The sequence below is a fragment of the Lagenorhynchus albirostris genome, chromosome 11 (assembly GCF_949774975.1).
Source record: "Lagenorhynchus albirostris chromosome 11, mLagAlb1.1, whole genome shotgun sequence".
Taxonomy (NCBI): Eukaryota; Metazoa; Chordata; class Mammalia; order Artiodactyla; family Delphinidae; genus Lagenorhynchus; species Lagenorhynchus albirostris.
Window position 1 is genome coordinate 23,120,076 of NC_083105.1, and position 13,607 is coordinate 23,133,682.

At 39.9% G+C, this 13,607-nt stretch overlaps 1 non-coding gene across 1 annotated transcript; it reads right to left on the reverse strand.

Annotated features, from left to right (window-relative positions):
* Nucleotides 1-11,809: 11,809 nt before the first annotated feature.
* On the reverse strand, nucleotides 11,810-11,938 carry LOC132530111 (small nucleolar RNA SNORA18). The gene has a single exon (XR_009543669.1). It is a non-coding gene; the product is annotated as a small nucleolar RNA SNORA18 (small nucleolar RNA).
* Nucleotides 11,939-13,607: the final 1,669 nt, after the last annotated feature.

A 13,607-nucleotide genomic window follows, 5' to 3' on the forward strand; every position in this document is an offset into this window, starting at 1 on the left:
GGGAGATGGGAGTGCTGTTTTTCTTGGCAGCCTCATGGCAGTTTCTTCAGCCCAGAGCCTGTTCTTGCCACCAGGCTGACATGTGTGTCCGACATCATCTATGAGAGAGGGCTTGGCATTCTGGACAACCAAGCATAGAGGAAAATGAAGATTCCCTTGGAGATGCCAGTCTCCTTGAAGATAAATGAGATTATTAGGAGAGCTCTGGAAAGGAGAATGTGTGGTTTTGATTTTATGTTTTAAACCAAGTTGTAAAACTTGGAAAGCTTAAATAATGAGAGAGTCAGAGGAAGCTTCCAGACTGCTGAAATCAGTACAATACCAGGATTTAAGCCATGGAAGTCATCTAGGAGTGAACCTTTTAGAGAGGAAAAACAGATGATGTGTTTTTCTTGAGTAACCTGTTGAGATATATATATATATATATATATTATTCTAAGATCTTAAGACCTGTGTATCAAAACAAAACAAAACTTAAATAGCATTTTGATTTCCAAAGGTTTATGTTCATTGATTGTTTTTTAATTTATTTTTGTCTGCATTGGGTCTTTGTTGCTGTGCGTTGGCTTTCCCTTGTTGCCGCGAGCGGGGGCTACTCTTCCTTGCGGTGCGGGGGCGTCTCATTGCGGTGGCTTCTCTTTTTTGCCGAGCACGGGCTCTAGGTGCGCGGGCTTCAGTAGTTGTGGCACGTGGGCTCAGTAGTTGTGGCTCGTGGGCTCTAGAGCGCAGGCTCAGTAGTTGTGGTGCACGGGCTTAGTTGCTCCGTGGCATGTGGGATCTTCCCAGACCAGGGCTGAAACCTGTGTCCCCTGCATTGGCAGGCAGATTCTTAACCACTGTGCCACCAAGGAAGCCCTCATTGATTGTTTTTTTAAGTTTCAGTAATGAGCAGGGTAGAAAGATTTTCATTATCATAAAAATTGTATTATAGTAATTTCCTTGCAGTTTGCTAATTATTTTTCCCACCTTAAATTCTTGAAAATGTGAAAACACTATCCAATTCTTATTGTCTCAATAATGAGTGTTCTGAATAAATTACTGCATTTATACAAAGTTTTAAAGTTTTGATAGTACAATATAAAATGGTCTAAGAGTAAAATGATTCAATTATTTTTTACACTTGTGTACTTCTTATGCGTGCAGCATTATGGAAACACAAAGTTTAATGAGACAATTGTCTAGTGTCAGTGTTTACAGTGTAGGCCCTTAAGGGGGAAATTTCATTGCGATTCCTTGTACCCTTGTTAACTGCAAAAGATTGTCTCTGTTTTCCAGTGGGAAAAGGGACTGTCTTTTTTCCATTGTGTTGCAGGAGTGGGGTAGCTTTTTTATTTAATTAAAAATTTTTTTTTTATTGAAGTATAGTTGACATATATAAACTATATTAGTTTCAAATGTATAATATAATGATTTGATATTTGTATATACTGTGAAATAATCACCACAATAAGTCTAGTTAACATCTGTTACCATACAGAGTTAAAAATTTTGTTTTTTCTTGTGATGAGGTCTTTTAGGATCTACTCTCTTAGCAACTTTCAAATATGCAATACAGTGTTCTTAGCTATAGTCACCATGCTGTGCATTACATCCCCGGGACTTAGTTATTTTATAACTGGAAGTGTATACCTTTTGATCCCCTTCACCCAGTTCTTCCACCCTCCACCCCCCCTGCCTCTGGCAACCACCAATCTGTTCTCTGTATCTATGAGCTTGGTTATTTGTTGTTGTTTTTTAGATTCCACATATAAGAGAGATTATACAGTATTTGTATCTCTCTATTTGACTTATTTCACTTAGCACAATGCCTTCAAGGACCAACCATGTTGTTGCAAATGGCAGGAATTCCTTCTTTTTTTATGGCTGAATAAAATTTCATTGTATACATGTACATACCACATCTTTTTAAAAATTGAAATATAGTTGATTCAGGGGGTTGAATCATTTTTTCGCTTTGTGAAAAGAAGCTATACAAAACACAACTCTGAGAGAGTGGCTCTAAGTCCACCCTTTTAAAACCAGTAGGTTTATACCCACTAAGGGGCAGGGCCGAGAGACTGTAGAAAACCATCCCTATATTCTGTGCCGACTCTAGCATGTGGCACCTGCTAGTTAGCCCTTGTGTATTGGTTCATACCTTTTAGGTGTTAAGGACCAGAAAGGTGAACTCAAACTTACCTAACCCAATAGAAAGTTTATTGGCTTATATCACTGTAAAACTGAGAGGTAGAATGGCCTTCAGGGTTAGTTTGCTATAGGAGCTCAGTGATGTCACTCAGGACTTAGTTCACTTTTCAAGTTCACCTTTCGAAGTGCCAGCTTTATCCAAAGGCTTCCTGCCCTCATGGGTGCAAGATGGCCGTCAACAGCTCCTGGGTCTACATACTTCTTCCATGTCAGAGAAAGATAGACTTTCTCCTCCAAATATCAAAGAAAATGCAGGGCTTCACTCGTATTACACCAGTTTATGTCATGTCACCAGTTGCTGTGACCAGAGAAATGCCACATGATGATAGATCGCTGAGGTAAAAGGTGATTGTCTCCGGCTATTTAGGTCTGAAGCTAAAGGGGTATCAATTCCACCCATGACTAAGCATAGAGGAGGGCCAGCTCCCCAAAGGAAACTCTGAGTACTTTTAGAAATGGGAGAAAGTGGGGGAATTTTAGGTAATCAACTAAACAATTTCCCACTACAGTTTGCTTCTTTATCCTCTGCTACTCATGATTTCTTAGCTCCTCTTCTTGCAGTTGGAAGTTCTTGAACTTGATTTATAATCCCCATGCTCTGTCCCATTCTTCACCAATTCTTCTCGTTCTATTCATACACGAAGTCTGTTCTTAGAAGGATGGTTTTATGGAAAGGTGGAAATTTCCCTGGAACTCATCCTTTGCCACCCAAAACAGTGAGGTCATGATAAAAAGCCCCTTCTGCTGTGCTGGGAACAAGAACCAGAGGAGCCTCCTGGAAACATGACATTGTCAGGATAAAGCCAGCACTGGCCATGGAAATCATCTGGTCAACATGGCTCTAGCTCAGCATAGACAAGGTACACAGTACAAGCAGGATGATAGGACTCGTGACCCTCAGTGTGTAGTCAGTGGTAAAGTTTCTTGGATGCTGGGAGGCCTGGGACTTCTAGTTCTAACATATATCCTTGATCAGCAATGTGATGTGCTGCCTACAAAGGACTCACTAGTCCTTGTAGCTGACAGCACAAGGGGGAACCAAGGCCAGGAAAGAGGAGTTCAAGACCTTGAAGGCAAGAGAGTAAAAGGATTGAGATCTTCCCATCTAGGTGGGAAGAAGAGTATCTACCACTGAGTACGGTGAGCTTCAGTCATTCCTGAAATATTTAGCAAGTTCTGACTCCACTCTAGAGGCTGCGCTGGCCTTGGAGATACAGTGATGAACTTGCGAGCTCTCTGCTTGCATGGAGCATTAAGTAATGTGGGCATGCATTAGTCAAGTTTCTCTTGGCTTTGGGGAGGAGAATTGATCCTGCAAGCTTGTTAGAAGAATAGTGGAGGTTCTTAGAGAATTCACAGAAGGAGCAGGGACTATGGCAGCTTGGGGCACCTTACTGGCTAGAGGTTAACAATCTTCTCTTGAGAGTGCTATTGTTGGTGTGAAGGGGTTTCTGTGTCCAATCTCTGTGGGTCTCAGTTCCAAATTCCTAGAGGGAAAATCTGATTGGTCCACCTTGAGTGAATGAAGTATAGACATGGTTGTCAGAGGCCTACCCTGTTGAGTGCAGTTTCCAGAGAAGGGCAGATGCTGTGAACCTGAAGGCCACTCTCTGTGGACAGGAAGGTAGATAAGCAACAGCAATTACAGACCAGTGTCACCAGTGCTATGCTAGGGGGAGCGTGAAGTTGTGTGGGAGTGTGTCAGTCAAGATTCTTTTGGAGACAAAGGTTTAGAAACCCAGCTTGAGCCAACCTATGCAAAAAGGGGAACTTGTTGGAAGGCTCACATTGAGAAGGGTGAGGGGCAGGTGGTATCAGGAGTCACTGGAACTAGGCACTTGAATCCTACTAGGTTTTTTTTTCCTGAATCTCTCAACCCTGCTTCTCTCTATGTTGTCAACTTCTTTTTCTTAGGAAAAAATTTTTGAAATTTGGCCACTGGCAGCTCCTGAGTCCCATATCTCTTGGCCTTACCACCAGAGAATAAATCTTTTTGTCCAGCTTCAGTTACAAAAATCCTAAGGAATGACCCAATTGGCTTGGCTTTAGGTATGAATCCATCCCTTAACCAATTAACTGTGTCTAGAGAGGCAGGATAGTGTAAAAAACATATTCCATGGTGATGGTTAAATGATAAACCAAAATGATTAATACCAAATTCTTTAGTTTAATATTCCCTGTACTAGTTATCTATTGCTGCTTAAGTTACCTCCAAACTAGTGGCTTAAAACAACATTAAATATTTATGATCTCACATAGTCTCTGTGGTTTGAAATTCAGGACTGGCTTAGCTGCTCAGGGTCCTTGCTGAGGTTCAGTCAAGATGTCAGCTGGGGCTGAAGTCATCTGAAGGCTTGACTGAGGCTGCAGGGTTTGCTTCCATGACAGCTTACTCACATGGTGCTTAGTTCCTTTACATGTGGTCCTGTCCACAGGCAGCTTGAGTATCCTCATGACATGGTGGCTGGCTTTTCCCAGGATGAGCAATCCCACGAGAGTGCAAGGTGAAAGCCATAATGTCTTTAATGGTCTAGTCTCAGAAGTCACACTCTATCATTTCTGCAATATCATTTTCTACGTATCGGTCAGATCTATTAAATGTGGGAGGGGACTGTACAAGGGTGTGATTCCCAGGAGGTAAGAATTAGTGGGGCCATCTTGGAACTGTCTTAGTCTAGCACATTCCTCAAAACACATCCTGAAGACTTGGGATGTTAAAAGTTGTTACATGAAGAAGGGGATTTGCAGTCAAGTCAGTTTGAGAAAAGATATGTAAAACCAAGTTAAATAGGTTTCTTTCCTGCAGTGTTTCCATATGGCTTTTAGTACATTGATACCTGCTTTAAATTCCTGAAAGGGGTAGAGTACACCACAATTTCTTTTTCATTCTCCAACTTTTCCTCCAGTGGGCCCTTCTACCCTCCCCCATCCCCATTTCCTTCCCTCTAAAAGCATATCAGAATGCTGCCTGTCTCTTGTGTAAAATGTATGTTTCTGGCAAAGCAATACATTTTCATTTGGAGTTGCTCATCCTTGACCCTCCAAAACCTTCCTATTTATTTGGGCGATGTACATCATGAAAACCTAAGAGTTACTAAAAAGTAAAGGAACACATTTTCTTGTGAGGTGAGTGGACAGTCTCTGAGGAAATTCTGCAGAAAAGTTTTACAAAGCTCTCTATGTCGGCCATGGTGTTGGGTGATATTGAGTCATATAGTGACAAACACTGTTTGAAGGCCAGCAGCCTTACATGCAAGTTTGGGTGGCTTCTTTAAAATGTGTTTGTTGGTAGAAACACACGGTACGGGTTAGTCAGATCTTGTACTTTGAGTTTTTGCCAACAAATACTGAACCTTTCAGTTTGGCACCTTCTCCGCCTCCCCTTGTCTAAGTGGCTTTTTTTGGTTATTGTTTCTTTGTTTAGGTTATTTGTTACGGCAACAACCCAATTTATTTAAAGTGTTTTATGGTGGTTACACCATCTTGAATTATTTAACTCAGTTATAAAAACTAAGGTAGTATGTATGTGAAAGCTCCTACACCATATGTGTTTGTGGAAATGTGCTTATTGAGATGTTTCCAAGCACAGCATCTGCTCTTACACATCTTTTTTTTTTTTTTTTACGGAACGTGGGCCTCTCACTGTTGTGGCCTCTCCCGTTGCGGAGCACAGGCTCCGGACGCGCAGGCTCAGTGGCCATGGCTCACGGGCACAGCCGCTCCGCGGCATGTGGGATCTTCCCGGACTGGGGCACGAACCCGTGTCCCCTGCAACGGCAGGCGGACTTTCAACCACCGCACCACCAGGGAAGCCCTGCTCTTATACATCTTTTATAATATTTTGCCTTAAGCCCATGCAATAATTGATCTCCACCATCTGATAATTTTTAATTTAAGACAGTTTGCCCTCTTATGTTTTTGATAAATGATAATTTTTAAGATTTTGGAGCAAAAAAGCATCTAAGTTAAAAAGAAGAATGATCAGTAAAAATGTCTTCCCGGAGATCTTTAATTTCCTTTATCCAATGCATACCTTTAGAGAGGGATGAAGTCTGTGCACTTAGAAGAGTAAGGGCTTCCGAATGTTATTGGGCTTACTGTGGGTTCCTGAGTACCATGCTCTCAGGCATCCTGCCTTTCTGCACAAAATGGAATTTCACCATGTCCAGTGTTGCCCAATGGCTTCTTTTAAATTGGCTTTGGTTTTCTCTGTGGAGAGAAGACTTAATTAAATCCCCAAATACAATCCCACAGAGACCTGTACGTGCCCAGCTGCTGATTTCAGAAAATAATGAATCATGCAATAAGCTAGTGTTCATCTACCTTCTTGAAATAACACTTGAAACAATATATTATTAATAATATTTCTTGAAATCTCAAAACCAGAGAATCAGCTCTATCTAGGGGACTAACTTCTTGATTTACCAAAACATACACTGGTTCAAATGTAGTGAAGGAAGTGCAACCACCTTGACTATAAAATCTGCTGCTTTTAGAGCTAGGGGAGGTGCCCAAGGACCTCCAAATATTGTGTACATCAGTGTCTCCCTAGCGTGATTTGCAAGCCACTATCAGAATGCGAGATGATTTTTGGTGGTGTGTGGATAAACTTTCAAAAAAATTGTAGTCGTTATTCACATGTTGTAGTGGGTTGAATTGTGTCCCTCTCAAAATTCCAGAACTTCACCCAGGACCTCAGAATGTGACCTTATTTGGTAGCAGGGTCTTTGCAGATGTAATTAGTTAAGGATCTTGAGATGAAATAATCTTAGAGTGGGCCTTGAATCCAATGACTTTATAAGAGAAGGGAGAGGGAGATTTGGACAGAGACATACAGAGAGAAAAAGCTCATGTGAATACTGAGGTAGATATTGGAATGATGTCTGTACAAGCCAAGGGACATCAAAAAGCTAGGAGAGGGGGTGTGGAATAGTTTCTCCTCCAGGAGGAACCAACGCTATTGACACCGTTATTTTGAACTTCTGGCTTCTTGACTAGTGAGAGAATAAATTTCAGTTGTTTTAACCTACCCAGTTTTATAGTATTTTGTTATGGCAGCCCTAGGAAATGAATACACTTAAAATTTATTATATAAAATATATGTGGTGTATAAAACCTGTTGTTTCACAGTCGTTACTATTTAGACGGGAATTCTCTAACTAATTTAGGTAGCAAAAAGTACATTGATTAAAAAAAATTAAGTAAATAATCCCATAGGAGGTAGGAAAGTATTGCAAAACTGTTGTAGGTGCCACGTGGATGGAGGACCAATTTGGGAAGCATTGCTATTGGCAACCCACAGGGTCTTTCTGCCTGGAGTGGCATTGTGGGAGATCTGGGTCAACTCTTATCTCTACCCCTAATCAACTCAGTGATTTGGGTAAAATACAAATAATGGCCTTGACAAGCCCCGTCTTCCTCAGCCGTAAAATGGGGACAGTAATAAATATCTCACAGAACTTATGTGGGGTTTATGAGTTCCTTCTCCTTCAGCCTTGAAATACTGAAAGCTTACTTATCTGAACCCATTTTTTCTGAGTGTGGGGGTGGGATCTCCTGGCAGCTGGGCCGATGTACAAAAGAACATTTTGTAATCAGTACCCACAAATGTGAGTTGCGGTTGATAAATATATAGGGCTGAGCAATAAGAGGAGTGAGTTGTGGTAAAGCAGGAGGAACTGATGCAAACAGCCCTTGATGAGTCATAGCTGAAGCCAACTTTCTATTATTTCTGGGCCTTATTATGCATATTATGAGTTACGATGGCCTTTATTTCTCCCTCTTTTCAACCCTATCATCTTGGATTTCATAAAAGTGAGTAAAAGAACTCTAGACATAGTCTGATAGATATAGGAAAGTATGTGTTTGAGAGAGTTCAGAGAAATTTTGTAAATTTGATGTGGATCCCTGGAAATACTCTAGGATGGTTTCCTAAGCAGACTTGGCTGGTATTGGCAAGGTGACCTGGAGTGGGAAGGGAATAACACAGCTAACGTCTATTGTGTACTAGCCAGTGGATAGACACTGTGTTAAATGCTGTCTTACTTAATCAGCTCTGAAATCTCTGAGTTAGGTATTGCTAAATAAAATTCTTATTTTACAGCTAGGGAAACTGAGGCATGGAGAAGTTCAGTAACTTATCCCAGATCATTTAAGTAGAGATTAAGTAACTTGTTCCAGTTTATCAAACAAGGCAGTCTGCCCCAAGAGCTTGTACTCCTAGCTGTTTATTATGCTCTGTAAAGGCCTAAAAAATGTAGAAATACAGGAAAGGGAAGAATGCATCTAAATGGTGCAAGAGAGAGAACTAGAAGTCAGGAAGAACTTACTGCAACCCTGGCTCTGCCACTTAGCAACTCTTTGACCTTAGGCGAGCTACTTAAACTCTATGCACTTCAGATTTCCCATCTGTAAAATGGATGCAATAATATGTACATCATAATATTCTTGTGAGGATTAAATAAGATGTATTCAGTGCAATGTGGGATGCATGGGAAATAGCCTGCATTGTACCAAGTAGTTCTCCTGAGGTAAATTACTTAATCCTTACAATAAACCTTTGAGGTGGATGTTCTTGTTAGCACTGCTATTTTACAGGTAAGAAAATTAAGGTTTAAAGACAAGAAGTAACTTTCTCAACATTACCTAGTCAGCACACCGCAGAGCAAGAATTCAAACTTAGGAAGTCTGATTCCACAGCACAAGCTCTTATCTACGTTTATTATCTTCCTTTCCCATGTGAAAACGACTTGGGAGTTGGGGTTAAATACGAATTTGAGAAGATTCTACAAGTATAGCAGCTGGTGAAAAAGCCAGTTCGTATTTAGGGCACATTCAGACAAGAATAGGGTCCAGTGCAGATGATATACTCTGTGCTGTTCAGATTGTGTCTGGAGTAGTGTGTTCAAGTTTGGATGGTATTTTTTAACCAGTACTAACAAACTGGAAATGACTACGATAATGAGAGAGGTTGGAAGTGATCGCAAAAGAGCAACAGCTGAAAATACTCTGATTTGATGAAGGCCTGCAAAGGATCAGAGAGATAGACGTCTTTGGGAAAGGCTGATTGCCCAGCAGGTCGACAGTACCTTGATGTAATCAATATGGGTCCTGACTCTGTTCCCAGACTTGCAGGTCCAAGAATATCACTGTATCAGTTAATATTCAGAGTTGATCATATATGTGGTGATTGACTCACACTAACCAAACTTCTAGGAGACTGATGCATATACCAGAATGGCAATTGCTTGAAAGTAGGAACATAAGCACCAAACAGCTTTTATACATGTATTTGCTGATCAGAGCATCTATTTTGTTTAGGGGGGTGCCTTATATTCTTTTGTCAGAATGTATATTATACTGTGGTAAGCTAATTTGTTAGCTTGCAGGTAGGGTAAAATCACAGGCCCTTTACAGTTTCTGACTTAGAATGATAGTCAAAAATTGATGCCTTGGGACTTCTCTGGTGGTGCAGTGGTTAACAATCTGCCTGCCAATGCAGGGGACACGGGTTCGAGCCCTGTTCCGGGAAGATCCCACATGCTGCAGAGCAGCTAAGCCTGTGCGCGACAACTACTGAGCCCGCGTGCCACAACTACTGAAACCTGCATGCCTAGAGCCCGTGCTTTGCAACAAGAGAAGCCACTGCAATGAGAAGCCTGCTCACTGCAAAGAAGAGTAGCCCCTGCTCGCCGCAACTAGAGAAAGCTCATGCACAGCAACAAAGACCCAATGCAGCCAAAAATAAATAAATAAATATATTAAAAAATTGACACCTCATTATCTTATTAACTTGATTTATTAACTTACTCTTAACTTTTTAATCTCATTATTTTATTAACTGAGTTTATTCATATGAACAATATTTCATATGTGGTTTTGAACATTTGTATCTTGTCATCTGCAAGTTGTATGCTTATATTCTTTACCTATTTTCTTTCTTTCTTATTTATTTATTTATTTATGGCTGCGTTGGGTCTTCGTTGCTACACGCGGGATTTCTCTAGTTGCGGCGAGCGGGGGCTACTCTTCATTGCGGTGTGCAGGCTTCTCATTGCAGTGGCTTCTTTTGTTGCAGAGCACGGGCTCCAGGTGCGTGGGCTTCAGTAGTTGTGACTCACGGGCTCTAGAGCACAAACTCAGTAGTTGTGGTGCATGGGCCCAGTTGCTCCACGGCATGTGGTATCCTCCCGGACCAGGGCACGAACCTGTGTCCCCTGCATTGGCAGGCAGACTCTAAACCACTGTGCCACCGGGGAAGCCCTACCTATTTTCAGTTGGGTAATTTTTTTAAAAAATTAATTTATTTTATTTTCATTTTTGGCTGCATTGGGGCTTCGTTGCTGTGCCTGGGCTTTCTCTAGTTGTGGCAAGCGGGGGCTACTCTTTGTTGTGGTGCGTGGGCTTTTCACTGCAGTGGCTTACCTGTTGCGGAGCACAGGCTCTAGGTGTGTGGGCTTTAGTAGTTGTGACACGTGGGCTCAGTAGTTGTGGCTCGTGGGCTCTAGAGTACAGGCTCAGTAGGAGTGGTGCACAGGCTTAGTTGCTCTGTGGCATGTGGGATCTTCCCGGACCAGGGCTTGAACCCATGTCCCCTGCATTGGGAGGCGGCTTCTCAACCACTGTGCCACCAGGGAAGCCCCAGTTGGGTAATTTTTAATTAGATGGTCAATTTTTTTTATAGTGTAAAGGGTTTAAAAATATTATTTATAACATTAGGCAAATTATTTAAAGTCAATAAATTTTTAAAAATATTTTAATTTTATTGGAATATAGTTGATTTACAATGTTGTGTTAGTTTCAGGTGTACATCAAAGTGATTCAGTTATATTGAATACGTTTACATATATTTATTCTTTTTTATTATTTATTTATTTATTTAATGATCACGCTGCGTGGCATGTGGGATCTCAGTTACCCAATCAGGAATTGAACCCATGCCCTTCCTTGGCAGTGAAAGCGCAGAGTCCTAACCACTGGACTGCCAGGGAATTCCCTTTTTATTCTTTTTTAGATTCTTTTCTCATATAGGTTATCACAGAATATTGAGTAGAGTTCCCTGTGCTACTATACAGTAGGTCCTTGTTGGTTATCTATCTTGTATATAGTACAAGTAGTTCTTTTTTCTACTACTTGTATATAGTAGTATATGTATGCTCATCCAAGGCTCTTGATTTATCCCTCAACTAAAGTCAATACATTTTTATTTAAAGAATTTTACATGTGATCGCCTCCACTGTCCATCAAGGTCACCTTAGTTCCTCCAAAGTTTGAGTCAGGGTTTATCTTCAAGACAGCCCTTTTAAAAAGAAGCTATGCTTAATCCACAGTTGTCCTATCTTTTAGCCCATAATTCTTTTAGTTGGACTTCTTTTGTCTCCACTTGAATATGGACACATTGATAACATCAAACATTTCCCCACTAGAGTCTTGGGCATCTAATTTCTTCATGTAATTTACTTTAGGACCACTTATAGGCTCAGAGTAGATGGATTTGCCTGGTTTTCAGACACCCTCTAAAACTGAGTTCAAATCATATTCGCTCCAAGAATAATATAGACTGTGGGATATGCCAATACCTAAGGTAAAAAAATTTAACTACTAGGTCTTTCATACTTTTAGCAGATGTTGTAGTTCTTTCCGAAGATCTAACAAATAGTTCTGTGAGTGAAGCAAAACCACACAGTTACTCTGTGAGGCATTTCCAACAATGTGAGTCTACAGGAAAAGCCCCGTAGGGATAGACCTCAACTATAGGGTTGTTTTTTACTGATTGATAGGTTCTTTGTATGAATATATATCTATTTAATATATTTGTCTATATTTAAATAATTCAGATAAACTGATACATATGTATACAATGTAAAATAAAGTATAAAATTGTATTATATCAGTTGCAAATATATTTTGTCATAATTTGCTTGCTTTTCGACTCTATGTCTTCTGCCATACACATAATATATTTTGGGTTTTATGTTTTGTCAAGACAGTTTTCTCCTCCCAAGATTATAGATATATTTTCCCGTTTTTCTTTTATCCTTAAAAAAATTTACATCTTAAATACATGTGGAATTTATTTTTAAGTATGGTGTGAGGAAGGCATTTAGTTTTCCTTTTTTTCAAATGGATAGCTCCTTGTCCCAACACCATTTATTAAATAATCTGTCAGTACCTGTATGATTTTAAGTGGCTCATTTATCACATTCTAAGATCATTGGCTGTTTTTCACAATAATGTTTTTCACATTATTTCAATTATTGTGACTTCATAATACATTTTGATACTTGGTAAAGTAAGTCCTGTTTCTTGTTCATTTTTCTAAAAAAAAAATGTTGACGTTTTTGGCACATCTCATAGATGAACTTTAAAACTAACTTGCCAACTCTATAAAATATCCTGTTGGAATTTTGACTAAAATTGCATCACAGTTTTTATTTAACTTGGGGAGTATTAATATCTGAACCTTGAACCTTTTTATCTAGGAATATCTTTCACAGCCTTCATTAAAATTATATGGTTATCTTCAATAAATTTCATACTTTTAAGTTTTTTCCTAAGTAATTCAAGGTTTCATTGGAATCGAATTTGGTTTTTTCTCTATTACATTTTCAAATAAGTTTTTGTTGATTATAGAAAGGCTGTAGATTTTTATTTTGTTATTATTATATTTTATAAATTTATTTTATTTATTTTTGGCTGCATTGGGTCTTCATTACTGCTCACGGTCTTTCTCTAGTTGCGCTGAGCGGGGGCTAGTCTTCATTGCAGTGTGCAGGCTTCTCATTGCAGTGGCTTCTCTTGTTGCAGAGCACGAGCTCTAGGCACACGGGCTTCAGTACTTGTGGCACGTGGGCTCAGTAGTTGTGGCTCACGGGCTCTAGAGCGCAGGCTCAGTAGTTGTGGTACACGGGCTTAGTTGCTCCGCGGCATGTGGGATCTTCCTGGACCAGGGATTGAACCCGTGTACCCTGCATTGGCAGGTGGATTCTCAACCACTGCGCCACCAGGGAAGCCCCTGTAGATTTTTATATGTTAATCTTGTTTTTATGTTTCTGAAAAATTTAATTAGTCCATACAGATAGTATGTGATTGCCTTGGATTTTCTAGGTATCTGTCTACTTTGCCAATATTCAAACTTATTTCTTTTGTGCTGATCTTTTTGTATTGACCAGTAACTCTAGGACAAAATTATTGACCATAAAAGTAGGCATCATATTATATTGTTCCTGACTTTTATGGAGATGTGGTCTCATATTTTATTTTTCAGAATGATATTTGGAAATTGGCAAAATATTGATAATTGTTGAAGATGAGTGATAGGTACAGGGAGCTCATTAATCTATTTTCCCTATATTTGTGTATGTTTGAAAATTTCTATGATAACGAGTTAAATTAAAAAAGAGAGTCGAATAAAAAAAAGA